Below are 26,233 nucleotides of genomic sequence, written 5' to 3'. Positions count from 1 at the left end.
GAACAAGCAGAAAGACTGGCTATAATCAAAGTTTCTACCTATGTACAACAGTCTTGAGGGTTCTTGCCTCTCTGGGATCCTTGAGATCAGGACACAAAAATTAAAATTATCTACTTATCTATTTTCTTCACTCTTTCAAGGAGGACATATTTCTCGAGTGCATTCAGAAGTGGTATGTGATACATACATCTACATTCTGACATGAAATCTCAAGTCTTCTTGAGCTATTTGCACTTCTTCCATGAAGTGTCCATGGCCTAGGACTCATGAGCAGACCAACCAATTACAAACCAATCTCTCCCAGCTTTGGGACAAACACTCATTAAAATTACTCCAGTCTCAGAGGTGTACATTTGTCAGTGGATTGATTTGTCATAATTTTTGAATACCTGACTAAATGTAAAGACTGTTTGGTCTAACATAGCAGTCATAGCATTTTTTTGCTCTCTTCTTGTGCCCTGCACATCACCTCCCTGGTAACATGTTGTATTTTAACCTGTCATTCAGCTAAACAGCACATACAGCTGTTCACTCTCTCCCCACTCTCAGTGGGATGGGGGAGAGAATCCAGAAAAAAAAAAGGAAACATGGGTTAACATAAAGACAGTTTAATAGGACAGAAAGGAAAATAATAATAATCATAAGAACAAACATTATAATAATATTACTATTAATATTACTATTAATATTAGTATTGGTATTAATATTAATGTATAAAATGAGTGATGCACAATGCAATTGCTCATCACCTGGTGATCAATGCTCAGCCTGTCTCTGACTAGTGGTTCCCCTGGCCAGCTTTCCCCAAAATACACACTGAGTATGATGTCATATGGTATGGAATATCCCTTTGGCTAGTTTGAGTCAGCTGCCTTGGTTGTGCCCCCCTCCCAGCTTCTTGCGCACTTGGCATGGTGTGAGAAGCTCCTAAGTCCTTGACTGCTTAACAACAACTAAATGATCAGTGAATTATCAACTTTATTCTCATTCTAAATCTGAAAAACAGCACTATACCAGCCACTAGGAAGAAAATTACCTCTATCTCAGCGAAAACCAGGACATATGTCCACAGCCAAGAAATTATTGACCACACTAAGTAAATTTTATTGCTAGAGCAGGAAAAAAAAAAAAAAACATAACACAAAAACAAAACAACAACAAAACAAACAAACAAACAAAAAGCAAAACAAACAAAAACAACCTCATAAAAATCTGTCAGTTCAATCTTGTCTTTACAACTGCAGCCCTTGGCTGATACGAAAACAGCTTCTTCTAGGAAAAGAAAGCTGTACTACTTCAATGAGAGGTACAATTCTGAACAGATGCAGCTAAGCTCTTGCAAATCCCTGGGTAGACATAGTTATTTTAGTTTGAGAGCTTAGAGTGTGACTGGAAGACTGAACACTTTGAAAATGATGTCTAAGTAGCCTCTCCTTCAATATGGTGATTTCCCCTACTTGGAGTTCCTTTCACTTTGAGAGAATGGATATAAATCAATGTCTCAAAGCAAAACACTGTTCACTAGATTGTGGGAAGTACTGTTTCTTGTTGTTTGGGTGATGGTTTGGATTTGTTTGTGGTTTTGTTTTCTTTGTTTGTTTTGCGGGTTAGGGGGGTGGGGAGTTGGATTTGGGTTTTTTGTTGGTTGGTTTGTTTGTTTTTGAGAAAAAGGAGCTTTTTTTTCTTCATGTTTGCTGGTACAACTTGAAAACTTGTTATAATGACATGGGACTGGGTGACTACTGGACTGTAGAACATAGACAGAAAGTCATCTTCATTACAGTATAAATGCAATTGGAAACCTTAGCACTGTCGTACAAGGGAAGTATAGTGACACGTGACAAACACTCATATCCACAAGCATGTGCCAACAGTAGGGTTTTCAGTACATTTTTTAAAGTTTTTTTTAAACTTCAGTACATTTTTTAATGCTTAAAGAAAAGTAATGTGAAATTTCTGCCTTTGCACTTTCTGCTACCTCACTGTCATACTCATTACCGCAATCAGGTAATTAGCTCTGTTACCTTTGGGATATCTTTATATGCCCCCAGCTACGTGAACAGAAGTAATTTCAAAACTGTCAGCTGTGTCTTACTGCTCATGCACAGCTCAGCCTCAACTATACAAACTACTATGGCCATAGCTGCACCTGATCTCCCAGAAGAAGAAATATTTGGACCACTCTGTACTAGAAAGGAATTACAGCAATGTGCCCGCTGTATTGCTCTGAAGAGTGAACACACCATTTCGATCCTTTTCTTGCAACCGTTTTCCCCTATTCTTTCCTCTACTATGAAATACCCAACACCACACAGGTAGAACAACTTAAGGGGCTCCATCCTTGTCACACTCTTTGCACAGTCCAAAGACTGATTTTCAGCCTCCAAATTGTAAGTCAAATTTATCTACAAGATATAACCCAAACTCCATTTATATGCTAGCACCCCCATGGGAGGGTATGATGGTGCTCTATGTGTTATAATATTCACTCCTAGTAACTAAGAGAACTGTCCCTGTTTATGCCTACAGATGTCTGCAACATGTAATTAGATATTTTAAAGGAGACCAAAACCAGGGTAACCATTCAAAGAATCATAGAATCATTCCAGTTGGAAAAGACCTTTAAGATCAAGTCCAACCTACTTTACCAGAGTACATAGAGACAAACTCCCAATGTCAAGAGTTTTGTTCTGGATGCATGGTAATGTCACAGAAAGCAAAACACAGATAGTGCTAATATTAAATATGAGTAAACAAGCTACTAGGAATTATCAGGATTCTAGTCATTAGCAGGTTATAATGGAATAGAATATATTTTTAAACAGAAATCAGCATGTTAGTGGGGTTGTCAGTCACCACAAATAATGAGCAATGCTATTTCCCACTGGTATCTGTAAGATACATTGTTCAGATCGGTAACTTGACTGTAACTTTCAGCGATAACTTACCAGCCCTTTATAAAATAAACCTGGAAATATAGTGGTCTTAATGGAGAAGCTTTGATCACAGAGCCCCGGAGGAGATTCTTCGAGGTTGCAGACACCCTTGCCTTGCTCTCAAGCTCCAAAATGAGTTCTGCCAGACAAGTACTTGGCTTGGCCAACATGCATATTTCTAGAGAGACACAGAATATAGATTTCTGAAGGCATATAAAACAGTTGAGTCCCAAAGTCCTCGTAAGTTTTAGTAGGATTCATGAACCTTGTATTTTTGAAAATTTCTTTGAAAAAAGTATCGCTTTGAACAAAGAATCAGGTTTAGATAACCTAATTTTTACTCCAAATTACACTAATTTACATTTAAAGTTTATATAACATTCAAAGCGTGGTCAGGTTAGTCTATTCTTATAAAATTATTTTGAGATCAGGACAGCAGTGGTGTTGTTTATCTCAACTTTAGTAAGGCTTTTGACACTTGTCTCATCGCATATAACATCCACATAGACACACAAAGAAATGGATTGAAAACTGGAAGAATTGTCAGGCCCAGAGGGTTGAGATCAGTGTTATGAAACCTGATGTGAGACCAACCACTAGTGGTGTACACCAGCACCAACACTGGGACCAATACTGTATAACATTATCATTAATCACCTGGATGATGGAAGAGTCCACCCTCAGCAAATTTACAGGTCATATGAAACTGGAAGAAGTGGCTGATACATGAGATGGTTGTGCTGCTATTCAGAGGGACCTCGACAAGCTGAAGAAAATGTCCAACAAGAACCTTATGAAGTTCGACAAAGGGAGGTCATAGAGTCTCCATCCTCAGAGGTATTCGAAACCCAACTAGATGGGGAACCTACTATAGCTGACCCTGCTTTGAGCAGAGGAGAGATGGATTACAAAATCTCCAGAGGTCACTTGCAACCTCAGCTGTTCTGCGATTCTGTAGTTACAGTAGAGTTTCATCATAACTGTACACTGATATATCTTACAACATATGTAGCACAAAAATACAGTGCACAAATGTACAAACCATACTATCTTCCATAGTATAAAAGTACAGCAGGCCAATTCCTTACATAATAACTTATCTGTGGAAACTAGTCTTATGTATTCCAGTTCATCTCAGCTGAGGTTTTGAACAATGCACATTAACAAAGTTTTGTTCTAAAGAACATGTTTCAATTGTAACCTGATAGAAATACTTCTGTAAGACAATTATTTTTAACAACTCAGCATCTTACATAGAACTGCTCTAATTATTGTTTTAATCAACAGCATAATTTAAAATACATCTTGCAATTAACATATAGTAAATAGCATCTGCCAATTAGACTATCATCTGCACTATACGTCTGATTCCTGTTTTCACTGGAATGCAGCTGTTTGTGCTGGATCATGTCCAGGGTCTCTGCTTTGGCCTGTAACGCTCTTTGGATGAGCAACCCTTAACATTCTGCTGCAGTTAAGGGGAAGACAAGATTCCTGGACATATGAATTAGGTCATAGATATGAAACTTGAAAGGAGGTTCATTAGTCATTTTTAGAGCTCCATGACTTTAAAGTAGAAAAAAATAAATCACAGAACACATCTACTTCATCACTGCATACCATCATCACAGACAGCAAAGTTAAATCTGTATTAATCACACATATCCTACGATTTTTCCTTTTGTTCCCTGTCCATGTATTCCTTTGTTGGTGGTGTTGTTAAACTTCATGGCTTCCAAGCAAATACAGGCATTTTATTTAATTATTCGAGATCACATCTCTTCTGTTGCTGAGCATTTGCTATGGATGGCTAAGAATTCACACTTTCCAGGGCCACCTATAGTTGCTCACCATCTGTCAGGACTGGATCATTTATCTTGGCAAATAATTAATCAGTTTAATATTAATGATCCCTTTCCTCCGATGTGCAGTTTTCTTTAGAGCAAAGATTCTCAAGTAGCTAAAAGTGACTGCTTCAAAGTTGTACATACATGTAGGCTAAAGGACTGACTTGCCCTGTGCACAGTTTTGTAATGAGCTTCTGCTCCTGACAGATCTGCAATAACCAAATACACAGTGCTCATTAAACCACAGAGCAGAGGCATCACATGCTAACTCCTGTTTTGGTTTCTTTTCTCTGAGATAGAAGAAATACTGATAGAAAGTCAAAGGAAGCATGCAAAATTTTCCACACTAATCTACCACCTGCATGTTGCAGTCTCAAGGTCCATTATGAGCAATAGATGCTTTCCTTCAGTCTGAAAGGCAAAGCTCAGTTGTTATTTCCATCTGTGTAAGGTACATGTGCAATGTTGTATAATGCATTCTTGTTGCTGTCAAATACAGAAAGGAAAGAAAATGGAAACATGAATCAAGTAAGTAATTTTTCTTCCCACATACAACTCCAGGCTGAGATGATGTCAAATTTCAGAAACAAAACAAGTTTGAGTGGCTGCAACGTTTGAGAGGAGAAAATCCAAAGGAAACCTAAGTTGATCAAAAAGTGATGCTGATGATTCAACAGGCAGCATCCCTACTGCAAAGCCTGTAATGAACTGAGGTCTTTGTGCGATACATGGCTGTTACTGCAGGAGACCTTTGACTTTCATAGAACATGGGGAAAAGAAGTGCATAAGTGCTACACTTTCTCCCATGCCAATAAAAAAACCAACCCTGATGAAACTGCAAGACTAGTTACCCTTACTCTCAAGGTATCCAGCCTCCTGTTGATACATAAAAATCATATTGGTCTAGTAGCTGCAGTAATTTGAAAGCTCTCAATCATCTTTGTGAAATTATGAGTCATGTATGAACAAATGTAAGGAAAAAAACCACCCTCAGGTCCCTTGGATTCTCTTGGTGGAGTAAAAATGGGAAAGGGAGACAGAAGGGCCAGTTATGTGCCAGTTGGGATGCTACTTCTGCCAGGGAATTTCTCTGCAGGATAGTTGCGGTCAGATTGGATCATTTTTGCATCAAAGTGGACAAGACTGGGACTGAGAACATAACCCTCAGTCTTGATCTTTCATCACTGCTCAAAGTCCCACTGTAATTTTCACAATAGTAGAAGTTCTTGGAAGAATTAAATTCAAGTTCCCTTCACTCTACATCTCCTCTGTAGATTAAGAATTATGGGTACACTTCTACCTAGACTTACGAGATCCATCATACCAGGAATTCATCTGGCCACATCAGAACACAGCTCTGCTACTTTTCTGCTTTCCTCCACACAGTCAAGTGGGATTTAGCAAAAACAGAGATCAGAGTTCAAAACAATCAAATGGAATCTGTCTTCTCATTTCGCTCTCCTTTCTCCTGACTTCCTACAATTTCATATGCCCTACTATTCAGTACGGAAGCCTCCACTTGAGGTAGGATTTGAAGATAATGAGGGAAAGGGGGCAGAGGTAAAAATTGACCCAGTTTTTCTCCTTGCATGTCACTTTTTAGAAAGACAGGTGAGGAAGGTATACAGCACCTTAACTGATGCATTAGCTACTCCTGTCATTTCAAGGTAACCTTAGACTTGGAAAGAAATGCAGCAAACTTGAACCACATCAAAGCCCTGATTTAGGTGACGTGCTTTGAAACACATGCTTACAGTTAAGCATGTGCCTAAATGCTTTGCTCAATTAGGACCTATGTTGGTAAAAGGGGCAATTGATTAATGACTTCTGACAGCCACCAGAAACTAATGAGCCACAGACCTCTGCTTTTTCCTCCAAATGACTGTACTTAAACCCAAAGGAAATTTCATTATGGAAACAGAAAACACTTATAAATAAATCATACATGTCTCCTTTGCAAATATTAATTTTAATCTGCAATTAGTGGTAAACCCTAACTTCCTTTCATACAGTAATCGGAGACAGTACCATTTGCCCTAGGTAACTGGTTACTCATTCAAACCCATAAATTTATTTCTAGAACTGCATAGTTTATGGAAAGCTCTGCAAATCCAACTAAATCAGCCATGAAATATGCAGCATCCAACATACTAGCCAAAAGATTGCCTGACTGTAACATAAACTTCAGGATGAATCACACTAGCACTGTACAATACACCTAGAAATGAAGAGCTCAGTAACGCAACATGCCAAAACCAGCTTCAAGCTGCTTCTCTTTGAGACACATTATGGCTTCAAATCCCAGGTAATTAACACAACCTATTCAAGCCCTCCCTCATGCAAAATGGAAAAGGTTCAAAACAGTGAAAGGAGAAACTTGGTCCTCTAAGATGTAATTCAGCTCTGTTTGCCAAGCTATACTCCATTGCAGAGGCTTTTTAACTGGTTATGTGTTTTAGCTGACCTCACCTTATTTGTATTTAGAGACAAGAAAATCCTGTGGCTGAGGCACATCTACAGGAGCCATGACATTCAAGTCTAATGTCAACCTTACCTAAATATCATTAAACAACTTATCTTGTTTTTCCTAGCATCATTATTATTGCAGAACAGAGACAACACTTCTGGTAGACAAAAGCAATCACTTATGTTAACACTGTGAGGTCCTGATCTAACAGATACACCTAAAAAGTTCAAGACCCTGTTACAAAACATGGACACTGATATCTAAGGTCTCATTATTATCATTCATAAGATCTCTAATATGATTCTCCATTTTTCCATTTTTATGTGCATGTTTTAGTCATCTGAACCAGATTAAAGAGTAGACATATGCTATATAAAGAAAAATAACATTAAAATATACTATTGATGCCATACAGCAATAATTTAATGGGTATTTACAGTGCTTGAAGGGTAGAAATGGAAGTGGCCTTCATACAAAATAGTAACTGTGAGCTTTCTTTTCCATATTCTTTCTTGAAAGTGCATTAGTTCACCTGTAATTCTAAGAATAACTAAGGCAGTTTGAATTCAGAACTGGCTGACCAATTACATTTAGACTGATTTTTCACAATCACTAGGTTTGTGCACAAACACACCACTAAGGTCTGCAAATCTGCGATCACATTTTCGTCCTATTAACTTATGGAATTTACACTAGCATTACATATTTGTACCAGCTCCATGACCGCTTTGCACACAAAGGCAATACCTATTCCACCAAAAATCCTGCCAGTATGAAGTTCACCTGTCAGTTTGCTTGCTGGTAACAGGAATCAGCAGAGAGAATTCGTGTCACAGTTGCATCACAACATCCAGTTACAATGTCTCTTATTGATTACTATGAGCCCTAGTGCACAATTTATCACTGAACCATGATCTGCTAATAAGATGGGGACTTCAGCTTCCACAGTTTAATTTGAAAGTTTCTTGAATATCCATTATGGCCTTTGTAACAGAGATGAACTCTTAAAGACAGCTCTGAGAAAGGAAAGTGACACTACTGACATTCCTGAGCCTTTGGAAAATTACCAAAATCTACCAGGTCAGTGGGAAAAAAGAATTTCAGTTCCCTAGGTTTGGATGAGATCAAATATGCACATACTCTAACAATGTCCCAGAGGAAAGGGTGGGGAGGAAAAAGGAAAACATTCATTTTTTCTTCATAAGTCTACACAAATAAGGTATTACCTTACTAAGTAAATGTTCAGTGTGATTACACTCCTGTTACACTGTGAAGAGGAAAACAAGTATTTACCTTTGCAAAACTGACTGTTACCAATGTGTTTATTCTAATTAAGAGCCTGGCTCAAAACTTACTCAGAAGTCTATTTCATGTTCCCATGGATTTCAATTAATATTTTGTAAATGCTTATAATATTTAATACAAACTGAATTTCATTAACAATACTTAGCAGTCAGTTGAGGTCTGCATGTGTACCACAGCAATGTGCACAAGATGTTCCTAGCTTAAGACAGAAAACTTTCAGCACAGTTTTAAAAAGACAGACAAGGTGGTGAGCTTAAAAACGTGTGACCTTATTCATTTAATGCATGGGAAAATTTGAATTAGCAGTTTTTTCCTATTCCTAGCACAGTGAAAAATCTATATTGTATCAGTTATCACCCCAAGAAGTAAGTTTTGGTATCTTTAAAGGTGAATACTGTAGCTAGGATGTCAATAACACAAGAAAGCTTAACACTTTATTAAGGCTCTTATTCTGAAAACGTTGGCCACATTCAGCCCACAAAGAGCCCACAGAGTTGTACCATGGACATCTGGTCTCACCTGTCACACCCATAACTGGACAAATAATGTAAAAAAATTACATTCTTCAAAGGATTAGAGCCTTTTCTCTGTTTGATTATAGTAACAGACCCACTGTAAACTCTTACCATTATGCTTCACTATGATAACAACTCCAATTTTATATATCCTTAGCCTGGTATTTCCAAAGCTTTTCTCTTTACTGAGTGATTAGACTGATGGACACTTTTCAAAATTCCCCATCTCTTTTAGGAAGTAGAAAAAGCTGGCTTGAACTGAGTGAATGACTCAGTAGCATTAAAGAACATAGATGGACCTTTCACTATAAGGCTACTATTCTGAATTTGGCATACTTGAACCATGGCAAATGGACGTTAGGCACTGACAATGTCTTTGCAACCAATGTAGACATTTCCAGTTTACTTCTTTAGGGGATGTATAAGAGCTGTCGTCTTCATTATCAATCACCTGAGTGTCTAGGAAACCTCCAGGAGACCAAGCTTGAGGAGACCTGGATGCTTCTCCCACTGCTATGGTAAATTCACTTCAAAGACACCAAAATCTTCCAGTCATAGGGTAGCAAAGTGGACGAGAGGAGCAACCACCTTGCCTTAAGCTGTTCATCTTGTATGAAAGAAGCATGGCTTCCACATAACATGACATCTTCCACAGGACTCCACTTTCAACAAAACATATTTTCTCTTTTGTCATTGCATTGTCTCCTTCTCAAGATTCCTCAAACCAGATATTAAAAATCAATATGAAGCACACCCATAGGTGCTAAAGAAACTTGGCTCCAGAGCCATCCTAAATTGTTTCTCTTATTGCTGTCCTAACCAGCCATCGAAGCATTTCATGCGTGCATTTCCATTTTCCTCATTACTCTGGGGCTTGCCTCCCTATTTCATCCTATTTTGTTTTTTCAGCCTGACCTATCGTGTGAAACTATTTGGTCATGATATGCCTGAATACATTAGGCAGCCCAAGCCATTGATCAAAAAGATCAAGATTCTTCATTGACATGTATTTTTGATAATCATAGCTTAAAAATTTAGATAAAAGTTGGGAATAGCAACTGAAGGCACTATTGACTAGTATCAGAACATGTAAAACTAGGTAATTTTCAGCTTTGAGAATACTAAACTTGCAGGCTAAATATCTCCAAAAATCATGACAGTGATTTACTGCTTTCACAAACACTAGATAGTGATTTACTAACTGAGGCAGCAATCCTCAATTCTTAAAATAATCTCAGTACCCAGGGCTGATAGTGAATCACACTCTAGGAACAATGTCATATTGTTGGAAACACAGCGATTATAAACATCATTCCTTTCCTCTTGAGTACTGGTCAGTTCCTGGCTGAAGTCCTAAGTCTGTCTGCAGGTATACATCACTTCAGGAAAGATGTAGACCAATTGGAAAAGGGTCCAGAAGAAGGCAACAAAAGCTTTCAGAGATCTAGGAAAAGTGGCCTCCATGAAGAGGTTGGGAGGGTTGAGGTCTGCTGGGCCTAAAAGGTATGGTAGCTTTCCTTACACCTATTGAAGGAGAAAAGAAGTATAAACTCTTCATGTCTACCGAGGGCAGGACAAGATATAATGTGCTTAAGATAGAGAAATGGAGACTGACTTTCTGTTTTGACAGTAACGATTTCCCTACCAATTAAGACACTAGGGAGAATAACATAAAGAAAAGGATAATTAAGCACTGTTACAGATCAACTGAGGCAAACTGTTCATCTTGACACAGGACACTTACAGAACAGAATACACCACTCAAATTATTCAAGTAGCAACCTCTGGTTTAGGCCAAGAGAACGGACTAGATTACTTGCCAACTTTTTTTTCAGTCTATCTTCTATATTTTGTAATACCACCTGCCAGTTTTAACATAAATGCTATATGTGAGTCTTGAATGAGAACAGCAGTAAGCTGGAGCACATCAAAAGAGCATGGGAAGGAGGAAGTCATTACCTTCTTCACAGAAGCACTTTCAGAGAAAGATTTCTAAGGATTCAACTGGCAAGTCAGTACATCCTCGCAGTCAAAAGATATGAAAAATTGAGGACAGATGTAACAAAACCAGAACCCAAGATCCTCTAACTATGGACACGCCATTAACCATACATAACAATCTAATCAACATACAACCCCCCAATCTAAAGGCATATTGGGATGGCTGTATAATGAACTCAAGATGAAGATTTTTTTTTTTTTTTTGCCAAGCATACAGTTTTACAATCCATTCATTCAATTTCTTTTCCTTAAAGCAAAGAAATCTAAACCTGAACATATAAAGATAGATTTTAATGTCATACAATGGACAGTTACGAGCTTTACCTTTCACTGTGTATTTCCAGTTCTTGAAATTCGTTCCCTAACCACTACTATTTTCACTCGAATTTCCCCACATATTTAATTTGTTTATAAAATTCCTTTTCTTATTATTATACACCTCCAATCTGTTATTTTTGTTCGGAGAATAAGCATAACATCAGTGATACCAGCTGTAGCTCCTACTCCACCAAGATCAGCAGTCTGCCTGCAATGGTGACTATGAGATATTTGGAATAAGATGAAACAAATCCACAATTCACCTATGAAATCATGCAATAACAAGCAGGATAAGACAGGTGAATTCTTTTTCTGAATTCCTCAGCATTCAGCTTACACTCTGGAGCATGAGATCTGTTTATCTTTAACTTCACAGGCACATATACACACTTTATTAAGAGTCATAAAACAAAACCTTCCTTTATATCCAAGCCACTTAATCAAAATCTTGGCAAGATATTAACTAAAATTCTGGAACAGATAGGAGAGGAAAAAAAACAGCAACAGGAAGACTTTTGTCCCCAAATGACAACTCAATTTAGTTGTAACTGTCTAGCTCACTCTGTTACATAACACAGGCATATGGAAGGAGGCATACAGAACAAAAGCATTCAAAGGAACATCATAATTCTGTCCCAAGAAGAACACAGGTGGGCCACAATCAATCAGTGTTTAAAAACAGCTACCTTTTATACTCATAAAATAGGAAGCTTGTTACGGAACAAATTTGCATCTCAGCTTCATAACTGCTGGCTCACCTCTAGGAAAACAAATCAAATAAAAAAATCTCCTACTAGGTTATTTAGAAGTTCATTGAAGACTTTGAAGCCTGGGTCCAGGCTGTAGCTGGCTCATCCAGAGTCATGCTCAGGCTTGGGAAAGACCTGAATTCTCCGTGAGCCCAGCCACTCCAGCCCTCCTGCTGTTGCAGGCATATTCATTTCATAGAGGTGAATTGTTTCCCAAAGACATTTGGTCCAACTTGAATCAAAACTGCCTATATCCAGATCGTTAATATTTAGGCCAAAGTGGGTTTACTGAGCCTGCCTTCAGAAGACCTTTTTGGGGAACAGGCTCCAAACCTAGCCTTCTTCTAAACAGACTCTATGACAAGTCTGTCTGCATCTCTGCTCCCTCTCTGCACATGCCTATTTTTGTCTATTTGATGTTGGAAATACCTCAGGCAGGAGTTGCTTTTCACAAAATACTCAAATGAACAGAGCTGTATATCATCACTGACATACAAATATTCCTCTTGATCAAGCATCTGTTGCCTAATCTGGTTTTGCCATGTCAGGTTATTCTCAACAGGTAAACTAAGGTAAAAAAAGCAAGACATCTTGGGGAATTCTTGTCTCTGCTCCCAGATCAGTCCACTAGATCAGTCCTGGTGGGTTAGGATTAAACCAAGGAAAGGTCTGCATATAGATGCCATTAATAACTGAATTAGTTGTGATGCCGACAACAACAATACTATGGCAGGAACACTTTCTGCTAAGGCTGCTAAAAGCCAGCAAAACACAGGCTACATTTTCAGCAAGTGTAACGTAGGTCACTTTCATTTCTGTGTCATGTTACCCTGCCCCAATCTCCCCTCTCACTGCTAAAGAGATGCGTAGTCCGCTGTACATAACTTTCTGTGGTTAAAATTATGCCTTAGTCTAGTCAAATATAAATTCTGTGCAAGTTTTTTACTTTCTTATTCTTTATAAGTGGTCATTTGGGAAGTTGATTGGTTGGGTTGTTCCTCTGTTCATTTTATGTGCAAGCTGGATAGTGTAGAGAGGAATCATTTAGATCCAAATCAGAACCCTCTTATTTTCCTCTCATAGTTAAAGTTGGATCAGAGTTCAGATGAAACAGTGCCAACATTTTCAAACAGCTCTCAGAAAATTTTAGCTGGAATATCTTCTGGACAGTAGCTGTTCTTGGGAAGTCTACCTAAGGTCAAAATTCCATAGAAATTCTGCTTGCAAGAACTGAACTACACCCCACAGCAGAGCTCTTTTCTCTACTGAACCTAAAATGGGAACCAATGGAAGTGTTTTTCTGTCTACTCTTTCCCCATTTCCCTTGAATGAATTTAGCACTCAGGCTGCATTTCCATCAATTTTGTCTTAGTCTTATGTGTTTTGGGAATGCAGAACACAAATAGTCACCTAGAACCTCCTCCCTCCTGCCCCAAGAGCTCATGTGCCTTTGCACATCCTCCTTGCACTTTTCAAACCCTTTGTGCACCTTTCAGTTCTCATCCATGACTCCAGTCTACGGCAAAAGCCTTCACCCGGGCAGTAACTTTCACACAACTGGTTTTGTAACCTTGCAATCACCAAACTCCGTAAGCAGCTACATACAGTGAAAACATCGACTATTGCGAAGAAAACATTTTGTCAACTTTGTTTATCTTCAGCCACCTCAGAGCATTCACTTCCAAATATAAACTTAGCTTACTAAAAACTATACATCATGGATGCATTTATAAACCTCAGGGAACATTACTATGAATTTCTCAACTCATGTAAGCAGTGCTAGTCCTGATTAAGAAGACTGCCCATGAGTCAGCCTGGCTCTCAGGTTTGTTAGAATACTCCAGGAACCCTTCACCAGGTACATACCGCAAATGAACACCAGCTCCTCACAAAATAACATCAACTGGACGTTCCTGCAGAGAAAACTTCACCAGCTTTCTATCTCACAAAGATGATGGGCAGAGGAGAGACAGACAAACCTGCTTCCAGCTGCATCAAGTTCATGCAGCAGGATATGACACAGTTTTCTTCAATATGGATAAAGCCATTTGCTGTTCCAGGGAGTGGATTACCAGCCTTGGGTTGAGAAGCATTTGTGATGTGTTGCCATTTGCATGAGTTCAGCGTACACATAAAAACAATATTTTATTTTCTCCATGCTCAACCCTTAGCTCTGCTACATTTTTTTTTAGAATTTTGATGATTTTTTTATGATTTTGATAATTCATTTTGCGCTGATATCAACACGCCTAAACAAAAGACAGGCTCAACTCCTTTTCCAGCATTTTCAGCTGATTGTATGTTTGCTTGTGCAGGTCTCTCAAAATAAAAAACAACAGCTGGGCAAAACAACAAAGGAAATTTGGACATTCTAAAACCATATTCTCAATGGGTCTCTAGTGAACTTTGCAGAGGCTACACTTAAGATAAAGTTGACTGTTTTCATTTGATTTAGTTCCCCTCTTCTTTTAGGAAACAAGGTGACAAATGGTTACTGACAAATGACTGTGCACAGAGTTTTTAATTATGGTCCTCCTCAGTTTCCACAAGCCTGGACAACATAAGCTTGCAGGTCATGTAATGTGGTTTGCTGCAGCCTTTTGACCAAGTATTGTACTTTTCCACCTCTTTATATTTTTTCAGATCAAGTACAGACTTCAATCAACCCTTACAGCAACCTTACCAAATGCAGCTACTATGGTGTTATTGTCCTCTAACGCATACAGACACAGTGGTCAAGAAGTCAAATGACTTCATACACATCATCAGCAAAAAGCAGGGTCAGAACTCACAAGATGATTCCAGATTCCTGGCTCCAGTGCTGCCTTTAGCTACAAACCACAAGTATGATTTCAGCCATTTTTGTGTCTCTGAAAGAGGTTACCAAAATTTGTAATCAAAAGGCTCAAAGGGTTTAAAGTTGGTGTTATTTAATCCCATTTATCAGGAGTACACACCAAATAATGCATGATGTGGTAGCAGTAAGAGTCCAAGCAATATTAAAGGAAATACAAAGACAACCTCACAGGGCAGAAAGGTAATAGTCATAACACAGCTCTGTGGTGATCACACCTGGCATACTTTACTTAGCGCTGGAGAACTCATTTCCTGAATGACAACAGAAACCCAGAGGAAGATCATGAGAGAGCCATAAAAATGTTAAGCAAACAGAGAGGGATTGATTTACAAAGAGAGATGAAAAGAACTAAGGCTACATTGACTGACTGAATCCTAAGAAGGTGATGTGACAACTGTCTCCAAATATTAAAAAAGCATTAGCAAGGGCAAAGAGTCATTTTAGTGAAACAAGTTTACTGCTGCAGGGAGTAGCAGTAAATTTAAAATTATGAAAAAATGTATTGATCAAAAAAAGTCATTTTAGTAGCAAAATCTACTAGAGTATGTGGTAGACCTGACAATGTACTTAACCAACACTACTGTTTCTCAACTTTTCATCCTTAAGGAACACAAATTGTCATCTACATCCTGAAAACACTCTATTCTGAAATTTTACGTTGAAAACAACGTTTGAAATTTTCCTAGTGGAATATTCTATCCTTTGTTGGGGAAAGTTCAGACCTCTTTAACTCTGAAGAAACAGAAACGTCAGGCCCATTGCTATGGCACTACGCCAGGCATAAACTACAGCTCTAACTAGGAACTCCCTGAAACAAGGAGATCAGCCTGCATGGACTGATGAACAATGTCCAAAATGGGGCATTCACTAGTGGCTCCTGTTTCTCATCTAACCATCCTGAAGAACAATCATGAAAATAAATGCCAGATCCTATTCTATTTGGCTTCGGGTTAATTTCCAATAGAAACTAAACAATTCAATATTCAGTATTTTCTGTTTCTCCTCTTTGTTTTCTCCAGGAAACAGGACAGATGCATAAGCAGACCCTGTTGACAGTTCATCAAGACACAGAAGGCTCCATCTGTCAAACTCAATCAAACCCTGTTGCAACAGTTTAGAGAGTGACCGATCCACGTGTTCACCCTGCCCTGCTGCTGGGATCTCCCGTGCCTTGGATGAGTTTGCCAAGGGGAATGGGTATGCTCGTGCCTTAGACAGTCAGGTTCACTGTACTCTTGTTCTCCACCTGAATAACAGCATAATATTTAACTACTGGGCTTTTACTGGGATCCCATCTTTAGAGCGATCAGGATCCATGGATGAAAAGCACAAGGGAACCACAAACTTGTGTCATATGAATGTCAACTTTGGGTTTCTTTGTCTTAGGAAATGCTCTCTTTTTCCTGCCAGATTTAATGACAATTTTTAAAGGGTTCTATTTGTCTTATTTTATTAAACCTGCTAGTTCTTAAGAGAAGCAGTGGCTGTCTGCTCCATAAAGTATCTGCACAAACAATAAGTACATGAAAAGCCTATTGCTGGTTGGCCAATTTCCATATGACCTAATATGGTTAAGAAAATGTTTGGCTGGAGCACAGAGTTGAGTGCCAAACTTAAGAACTCCACAGTAAGCTGAGTGCCACAGAACCCTCTGCTTAGGCTCACTGTAATTTCAGATTGGTGCAGTTAACTACCTATTCACATGAACTAGACCACAATTGTACTTCTGCACAGTCACAAAACCCAGATATTTTTGTTCTCTGTTCCCTGCCAAAGGAGATTAACACTAGCTGCCATACAAGGCTTTCAGAGATAGTCACCCCTTGGAGTGTTTCCCTTCATGGGCCAGATATATTGAGGAAACTCTGGGTATCCCGAGGATATAAAAGAACATGTAGTATATGAGGCACTCTGCATTTATGTAAACAGCCCAGAAAGAGAAGGTTTTAAAAGGCCCAAATACAAGAACACACCTTTTGTATCTACTGCTAATGTACATATGAGATGTGTTACAACATCAAATCCATATGCAGGACAGGTATTTTGCTCACTGCCTTGCTACTGCTGCCATTTATGAAAACTGGCAAGGTGCAGATTACTTCTCTGCCTCTATCTTTGAGTCCACTGCAAAATAAAACTGGCCCACTCATGTTTTATATTTGTATTTCCACCTTCTAAACTTCACTGAGCAGCAAGTGGTTTAAGATTTTTAAAATAATTAAGACAAAAAGGGTGACAAAACAAACTAATGACATTATCAAGGCCAGTCTTTTAAGTCACTCTTCAGTCCTTTCACTTTAATCTAACACCACTGAAATAATAATTGAAAAGTCTGATAACAGGGATTTGGCAACAGAGGAAAAGTGGATTGTTGAGCTTATATCAGTGAAACAAGTTACTGTAAGCATTAAAAGAACAATGTTACCTTGATTATGCAAAAAGGGTTAGCCAGCCTCTCCCAGATCATTTCCTATGAGATCATATGCAGACTTGGAAACAGAAGGGACTGGTTTCAGGAAGTTTGGAAGCCTTTTACAGATTATATTTACAAGGCACAGGCTGTTCCCTAAAACTGATTGTACATTGAATTCCATTACTGCCACATGCCCTTGGTTGGAATCACTGTAGCGCGTATGATAGTACTAACAACCACCAAAAAAAGCAGCAATTTTGTCCTTTAATCCTTGTGACTTAAAAAGGAAAAAAAAAAATAAAAGGGTATTAATTGTAGTTTTCTGAGTGTGGATAGCACACAACAGTTTATAATGGGATATATGTTAGTTAAAGTAGGGTAGTTAAAGTCTTGGGTAGAAAAAAAATGCTACATTGCAAGATTTTGGAATTAAACTTAATAACAATTAGAGGCCAATTTTGATTTTTGCTCTCTAGTAAGTACTAACAGAAAAACATACATCCATACAAAACCACATCAGTGCTTGAAAAATACTATACTTTTGCTATTTGAGGTCTTAGCTAATGCATTTACTATCAAACACATTTCCCAGTCAGTTTAGTTACCATACATTCATTCTTGATACAGAAAATTAGAACGCAAATCAGCAATTGCACTCCTCTTCTAAGAACTTATGCTGTGTGTTTTCTTATTTTTTTGAATTTTATATCTAAGTGTTATTATCCTAGTGATATATATGAACAAGGCAGATGCCTCACATGCCTCAGGACTGTTTCCAGGAAGAACCATGAGGATATAAATGTACCTCAAATACTGTAGCTCTGTTCGGAAGCGTCAAGGCGTTAAAGGGATCTGCTCTTCAGCCTCTTTAGCAAGGCTCATGAATCACTCAAGTTTTATGTTAGCTTTTTGGCAATGCATAAAATGCACACTGAGCTTTATAAGACCTGCACTGGAAGAGGATGGATTTCACTGCAGGAGACAAACTAGATAGACCTAATGGAATTAGCTTACATTAATCTATTAATTAGCAATGACATATTGCCAGATTCTGGTTTTAACTGACAGTAACACAACAATATTTTCAAACAGCCACTGTCATCTTTCCTTCTGTTTACAGATGGGATAAGAAAGTCATAAATTAGTGCAGTCACCTGTTCAAGCCCAGCTGTTCTTTCCACAGCATCCCAGTCAAGTGCTTCCTCCCACTGGATTGCACTTTCTCCTATCACCTGCACAGTATAATCTGTATCACTGCTGCTGTGGCTGGAGAACTAAAACCATTCGGAATTAAGATTTCCTTAGAACCAAATTCTCATCTGTTATTAGAAATAAGATGCGTTTGTGTTCTTGTTTGGATTGAATAGAAATAAGATACACTTGAGCAGAGCACTGTGCTCTGTGTCAAAAAGGATGCAACAGTTAGAGACAATCATTGCCTTTGCACAGTTTGGGGAATAAAAACCTCTGATACAATCTCCCAGGAACCCATCCTTAGAACTTTGTCCATTGCTATTTATAACTGAGCAAATATTGGATGATTCACATATTTTGCCCTGAAAAAACAAGACCTTTGGCCTTAACATTTATTTGGAAAGTGCTTCAGAGAAGGATGTTACTCTGCAACAATGTTTCATTCCATTTAAATTTCCTCTTAAGATATATGGCCCAAAAGAAGGATAGACCTCAAATATACCACAAATATGGACAAGTCTGCCTGCAGGCATTTGGAAGCTGAGAACTTACCCAAAACATTATCCTTACAGAATTAACCAACTCTGTTTGTCAGCATAGTTAACAGCCTCAAAAAATAATTCCACTCTGACATGCCTTTGTCAGGACAGCTCATCAGTTGCATATTGCATTGTTTTCCACTGTTTAAGGATTAATTATACCCAAGGACTGAAACTGGAGCCTTGACATGTCTATGTGCAATTTAAAAAGTGTTTGGAAGCCAATACTGTCCAACCAACTATTACTCTGGTTTTATTTCTCCTGGCTTTAGCCCAGCCCTGCCTCTCCTTTCCCTCATCTTGTGACAGAAGCTGTGACAGTCAGAGTCCAGAAAAGCAGGCAAGCTACAGCTGACCACACAAATTCAGCATGCTTTCAGGTCTCTGCCCTGCTTGGAACTCTTTCATTTGCATGATGAACACCAGTCATCACAAAAGGCTGACTAGAAAAACAGCATGAGACAGGCAACATAACTCAAAGGCAAGGCTTCCTCTGCTTTTCCCTAAACTTAACACAAACACACATCCAACAGTTCTGCTGTGTATATGACCACAATTTCTTGGAATGCTTACAAAACATTACCCTCATGGGAAAAGTCAAGATCAGATCTGCAGTATCCCCCATTTGAGACACAGCCCTTGATAGCAGCCAGTCATTTCAGAGAGGCATTCAACAAACAGGGTAACCATTCAAAGCAAGTCCCTTCCTCACCACTTCATTGAGGTTGGCTTCTTCACTTAAGTTTTAAGTCCCTTTTAATTGTTTTCCTTAGTCTTCACTATTATTACTCTTTGTTGTATTACTATTTTATATGTCCCATCATAACTTCCACTTGTGTAGTCAGAATGATGGAGTTCCCTCACTTGGAACAATTTTGATAAATATCAATAATAAAACAAGTGCCTGGGAACACTTAGTATTATCATTGCTTAGCAAGACTCCTATAAAGTGCTGAAGCAACAATCTTTTGAAAGGCAAATTTCCACCCATCTGGCAAGCAGAATTTTTTTACATGTCCCCATCAAACTAAAACCAGAACACCGAGGGAATAGAGAGTCATTGACTTTGCTAACATATTCAGCAACATTATTATCTTAATGACATATAATAGTCTCCATATTCATATATTTTTACTAGGAGAAAGACTAGTATGGCCGTCAAGCTGAAATAATCACCTCAGTCTGTAACCTGTATGTACAGCTGATGTATGTGTCTGTGTGTGCATGTGTGCATGTGCAAAAATGACCACGTGCAGGTTTAATGATAAAGACAAATGGGAGTTCGGCCTTGTAAAGGGCAGAAATGCTCCTTTTCCATTCAGGTATTGTCCAGGGAGCATGGGAGCCACAATATGGAAGAACTTCTCCAGTGTTTCAGAAAACTAGATAAGTATGCACATACTTGCTATGCTTAACATGTAAAATGATAACAAAAAGAAACATCAAGATAGAAGACTCCCAAATACCCAACCAATTTCTGACAATTAGTTCATCCAAGGAAAGTATATTTCCAACGTGTTAAATTACACTCAATACTAATCAGCACAGAATGGCCTCTTTCCATTCCAGACCTTGAATTCCAAGAAAACTAAGCCAATACTAAAGTGCTGCTCATGATAGCAATTATCTCAGCTGAATAGAAAATTACTTTAAAAAAAAAAAAAAAAAATATATATATATATATATATATATATATACATTAATAGCATATCTCACCCGTTATGATGCCCCTGAGCCTGGAAGATGCTGCCTCTTAAGCTCCCAAGGGTTTCTTTGAGTAACCAAAGGGTTATCACAGGCACTGGAAAGACAGATGTGTTTATGGATGGGAAGAAAGAGGGCAACAAAGGCAGAAGAGCTTTATAGTAAGGATGATCTAGAAAGCGGAAGACCAGATCTTGATCATTGCTGCAATTACCAGGTACTGTTGCGGCACTGACTAAGCTAACTTACAGTTCCTTTTTCTAGTGACTCCTTTGTGAGGAAGAAAATCCCAAGCGAGAAAGGGCAATTGTGGCAGAATCTGTACTATGCATCTGAAGTCCCATTAAGGAAAAAGAATTGTTCCTACTTGCAGGGGAAGCTGCTCCATTCACCTGATCCTCTTGCCATGACCGTAACCCAATCACAGTGTAATGCAATCCTGAGAACAGACTGGGAAGCATCAGCCACAGAGCAGAGAATTTTAATAGTCAAACTGCAATGATTAATATGGAGCCAAACCTGATTATGCCCCCATGATTCACTTCACAAAAAATATCTAAGGGAATTCCCTGTTTGTTTTGGCTGTAGATCAGCACGGTTCCTTGATTGCTGGCTGCCTCCAGTCAAAGATGCAAAAATGTTTGGCTATTTCAACATAGCTGAGAGTGCATTTGCACAGTTTTTGGTGGCAGGTTGTTCATTTGCTTTTGTGTGTACTTAGCCATTTTGTGATCGTTATGGTGATAGAACAGCCACCTCCAAGTAATAGCCAGGATAAATTATAACAGCTTGAGCAGTGTCCATGAGACAGGAAACTGCCTCCAAGCAATGTCTCAGCAGGAGAACTGGAAGAACTTCCTTGGGGAATAGACTCAGATATCCCCCTTGGAATGATGTAATCCAGCTGGGAAATTGCTTTGGGGGATTCCATCTCCTTTTGTCTACAGAGTCAGCAAAAAGACAAAACTTCCAAATGTCTGTATACTCAAAACACAAAAGGTTGTTATCATAAAGTCCAGAGACGTTATATTTATCTGTTAAACCAGGTGAAGAAAGATCTCTCAAAAATGAACTGGCTTCACAATCAGCCTTTAATTAGACAAATACACAATTTACTTTCCCTATTCTCCACCTAAACAACACAACTGACAGATGTGTTTAAGAGCATTCATTAGACTAACTATCTTGAGCAGGAGATTTGACAAAGCTCTGGAAAAAAATAGATCATGTTATTGCAAATGACACTGTATTTTTCCACCATTTCTTCTAAATTCCTAGGCAGCAGTTTAGTGGAAAGGGGTTCCTTATGCTAGGGAATTTGGAAGGATTTGTTTTAATTTTATACTGCCTGCCAAACGAGGTCTTATAAAGACAGCATGAGATGGGATGATGGAGGAGTCAAACTCTCCACAATATATACAGTAATGTGCTCCACCATGGCTAAACACAACTTGTACCCTGTTGTTTTACAAAACCAAGACACATCTTTGTTTATTTATGAACTACCAAGATGAAAAAATCGCAGCTGTGTCCATCCAAAGTGGTAGTTCCTCCAGGAAACTCTACTCTGGACCTTCATAAGACTTCATTGCAATAAGTGCTGAAGAGATCCACTTTCTCTGAAGTTTGCCAAATCCAGGAGGTCTTGTGCAAGGAATACAGATTCCCTCTGAGCATTGCAGAGGCCAGGTTTCCAGACTATCTCAGCCTCAGTAAAACTCTCAGTAAAGTCAACAGCAGTTGAATGTTCTAATTCGGAGAAAAAAAAATCTAGATCTATCCTTACATCAATAAAATGCAAAACTACTCCAGTCATTAATAAAATTCAATTACTAATGTGCCATGCAGGAGTCATGTAGCTACATGAGGCAATCCAGTTCTTTCAAGTAGGAGTTCACCTTTTTACACTGTTCACTCTACATACCTTACTGTAGCCATGAAAAAAAAATTTTAAAAAATCATTTATATATGATGAGGAAAACTGTCGTGGTTTAACCTGAGCTAGCAAACAACTACAATAGCCACTAACTTGCCCCCTCCCCTACCTTACCCCCCCCCCCAACAAGGGGAGAGAATTGAAAGCAAAGGGGTAAACTTGGATCAAGATAAACACAATTTAATAAAATAACAAAATACTGATACACTACTAGTGTGTATATATATAAATATAATAGAAATAAAAGATACTCCAACTCCTCATGAACACGCTGAACAGCCAGTCCCAGGAAATGGCACCTGGTCCCACAGCCGATCCCAGAGAGAGAAAAGAGAGGAAAAAGACAGAAAGGCTCAGAGGCTACTGCAAAATGGTAAAAAGCCAGACTAAAACTCCCAATCTAAACTCTCCTGGCTGTGCCCCAGAGCAAGAGGGGAAGGGGAAGGGGAAGGGGAAGGGGAAGGGGAAGGGGAAGGGGAAGGGGAAGGGGAAGGGGAAGGGGAAGGGGAAGGGGAAGGGGAAGGGGAAGGGGAAGGGGAAGGCCCCAACTGCCAACTCTGAAATACGAAGCATGAGGCTAATGGGATGGAGTACTCTCATTGATCAGTCTGGATGTCAGTCAAGCTCTGCCCCATCCTCTGCCCCGCTGCCTCACACCTGTGGGCAGAGCAATTAAAACATTAGCTCTGTGCCGGGGAGTTATCTTCTTGTTTGCAAACTAAGTCCAAATAATGAGCATGCTAGCCATGGGAAATAAAGGTTTCTAACTCCATGAAGAAAATAACCCATTTTTAGTCAAACCAGCACAAAAACAAAAATTCAAAGGTGCATTATAATAAACAGCATTAAATTCTGTAACTTCCTGACTGCTGAGACATTTCAAAGATAAAGCTCCATCAAAGGCGGACATCAGTCTTAATCAAAAGAACATCTCATTTCCATTCTAAAGGCTTTCCTTTAGCCTTGTTTCCTGTGATACCTTAACATGAAGCAATTCTTAAGTGCTCACATTCACAAGGTACTTAAGGAGGCTCCTCACTAACCAAACAAGATTATGTACATACTTGAAGTTAGGCACACATTTGTTGAGGCAGAGCCAAAACACACATGCACACACATATACCTGACAAAGGACATGTTTTTCTTTCATGGACTAGTTTTATACTGTAGTTCAAAGCACAGTACCAAAGGAAAAAAAAAAAAAATCCATTATGCCACACGTCTTCAAGAATTCCTCATTGAAACAAAACTCATTAGCATATTTTACAACATTTATTTCCTAGTTGCAATGACGTTTTCAATGTACAAAGTGTGCATTTGTGTCCTCAAAGCTGTCAAAACCTGAATTCTGTCCTAAGAGAAAGCAATAATGAAACATATATGGAATGTGACTAGGAAATGAATGAACGCGAATGACTTGGCAGGATTTGAGCCAGAGGAGTGTTTTATCCTCTGTTCATATGTTTTTATATTATTTTATGTCATATGGCTTGCAAAATACCAAAGTCAAGGGACATTAACAACTAAGAAGACTGTAGAAAACTGATCCGTTTTGTTCATACTCAAGCAATCTCTGAATGCCACACGTAAAGAAAAGCTGAGACTTAATTATCTTGCACTTTCATAAAGGAGGCCAAAGTGTTATACAAACGGATATATGTTTTTATTTCTTTTGTCTTTCCTATAGATCATCTCATCATTATATTTTCTTATGAATATATATTGATTGCCAGGTTGGGGAAATGGAGGTATGGGTACCAAATCCAAAGAGTTGTGGAAATATAAGGTTTCTCTTCAAGTTGTCAGTACCACATTTATTTCAGAATTTTAATAGCTAGAGATAACTACTTTTAAACAGAGAATCAGATCATTTACATTTTTATAAGCAAACTACAGCATGTTTTTCCATTGCTTTTTTCCAAGATGAAATTCTGTTCTCTGTAGGAAGGGGAAAATGATCATTTTTGGAAAAGAAAGTAATTACAGTTTAGATCACAAGGCATCGGTCTAATATTCTGGATAAATTCTTTCCCTTCAATTTAGCTTTACCGCTACAATAAGCAAGCTGGATTCTATGGGTTACTCTTGCATCCTGGAGCAAGCTTTATATAAACATGGTATAGCACCATGATTCTTTGCAGGTCAAGAAAACAACCAAGTATACATTGTCTATCTCTCCCCTTCCTCAAATTAAAACTAATGGTATACTACAAAAAGTTTCTAAGTTTTCTGAGCTAGTCTTTAAAACCTGGAGTCCAGACCAGCTTAGAGCACAACTTTTTAATGGTTTAGGTCATTTTGGTAATATGAATGAACATGAGATCTCATTTACTATTATGCTGCTGCTTATTTGATATGAGGTCAACTCAGGTGATGTGAGCACAAGACCTGTAGAATCAGACTTGAGCTCCGAGGATGATGATCTTGGTGGTCTTTGGTGGTCTTCGCACACAAAGATGGGAAGCCTCATCAATAAGTAATAGTGTCAGGATGTTACACGTCAACTGGAAATTGGGTTGAGGCACAGCAGTCTCTCATAGCAGGGCCATCCTACTGGGTATGTTCTGTGATATTAAATGTGGGAACACTTGGATGGTAGAGCTTGCATTAACAAACAAAAACAATGGCACCAAGGGCCACCTACTTCCATTCTCCTGGAAGGGGCTTGATCCTCTTTTCTATAAATCAAATAAGGAAGGCAAACACTCATAAAATTCCATACCCTTTGAAGTTTTGTTTGGTCAAAATGCTGAGGACAACTCCCCCCAACATGGCACAAACATTTAAATACTTATAGAAATCAAACTTTGATTTCTGAACATTTTTGGAGCCCTGGCTCAGGGCTATCAAAGCAGGAGGTGTGAACAACAGCCAAGCAACTCATTGAAACCATATCAGGCATGGCACTGATTCAGAGGAAAGCATTATATGTGCTGAATTACCCTGCTTTCCAACAATTCTGGCTGTAGAAGTTCCCAGGGATTACTTGGCCTGGTTTAATTCAACTACTGAGATCAAAAGACATTACAACCCAAGTGGATCTGGGCTGCAGACATTTTAGAGGAGACAAATGGCAGAAATATCTTTCAGTGCAACCAGCAACACCATCTTCCACCTATGATCACCTCAAGAGACAACATGAAAACTGCCACCAGTCACAGACAAGAGCTCCTCTTTGATATCCTAACAGGAAGCAACCCACAATCCAAAATCACACGTGCACACAACCACATCTGAAATGCTTAATAGGGTAGTCATCTTCACATGAAAATTCCCAACTCCACCAGATGACCAGGCTGAAGACAGAAATGTGACAGAAAGGTGTAATAGGTTGCAGCTTATAGACTTCTCAGGTTCTTTTGAAAATTTCCCTTAAGATGTCACTTTTCACAAGCATTATATATGTCCATAAAATAATAAGTTATATATATATATATATTAAAATAATTTTT

The 26,233-nt window shown here is 38.6% G+C and overlaps 1 protein-coding gene across 30 annotated transcripts in view; it reads right to left on the bottom strand.

The window, feature by feature from the left end:
• Positions 1 to 26,233, bottom strand: part of CALD1 (caldesmon 1) — a 255,661-nt gene that overhangs the window by 148,163 nt on the left and 81,265 nt on the right. For 7 of the 30 annotated variants that reach the window (XM_021298738.2, XM_065029577.1, XM_065029559.1 and 4 more), the window contains one exon: positions 20,858 to 20,942. The exons of 18 other annotated variants lie outside the window; for them this stretch is intronic. The gene's annotated coding sequence lies outside the window, so the exon portion shown is untranslated. Of the gene's footprint in view, positions 1 to 2,948; positions 3,115 to 20,857; positions 20,943 to 26,233 lie in introns of those variants that run through there. 5 more of the 30 variants (XM_065029629.1, XM_021298736.2, XM_065029737.1 and 2 more) reach the window with 2 other exon arrangements.

The sequence above is a fragment of the Columba livia genome, chromosome 1, assembly GCF_036013475.1.
Source record: "Columba livia isolate bColLiv1 breed racing homer chromosome 1, bColLiv1.pat.W.v2, whole genome shotgun sequence".
NCBI lineage: Eukaryota > Metazoa > Chordata > Aves > Columbiformes > Columbidae > Columba > Columba livia.
Note: the sequence above shows the minus strand (reverse complement) of the source record. Positions and strands in the feature narration are given on the sequence as shown.